We start from the raw sequence: 642 nt of genomic DNA on the forward strand, positions 1-642 counted from the left end.
GGGGGATTATTAACGATGCGCCCTTAACGGTGCGCACACTCCCAGACACCCTTAGAGTGAGTGGGGGTAGCTGTTCCGGTCACAACGGAGCTGCCCTCGACTTGCGTGGCAAGCTCAGCTGGAATTCAACTACCTTGTAGTGACAGAAGGGGGTGGCCGTTTGGTGCTCAGCTGTCACCGGTTCAAGCCAGAGTAAGGTTCGAAGTCAGAAGCAACAAACAAAACACAATTTATGCACAGCAAGAGATGATACAAAGGAATACACAAGAACACTTGAAATGCACAGACGAGAGGTTCACAGAATACAAACGCTAAGCATGCAACTACAGAGGGATTCAATAGCACAGAGGCTTTACAACACAGATGAAACACGAGAGAGTCGCATAAACAAACACCAAATTGTTCACCGGGCACTGTTGCAGTCCGACGCCTCGAGAGTCACGATGTGGCCGCCATGCAAGACGAGCGCCGCTCCCTCGCAGGCCCGTGGGCTTGCCAGCAGCGGGTGATCCCCGGGAGTCCAGTCGAAGCACTAGCTAACACGCCGCAACAACTGACTGACTGACTGACTACACAAGCGGCGCGGCCTCAATAAATAGGGCGCGCCGCGTCTGTCTGTTAAGGCGCGCTAAGACTAGCGCG

The sequence above is a fragment of the Amblyomma maculatum genome, chromosome 11 (genome assembly GCF_055883805.1).
Source record: "Amblyomma maculatum isolate TAMU_Amacu chromosome 11, ASM5588380v1, whole genome shotgun sequence".
Lineage (NCBI taxonomy): Eukaryota > Metazoa > Arthropoda > Arachnida > Ixodida > Ixodidae > Amblyomma > Amblyomma maculatum.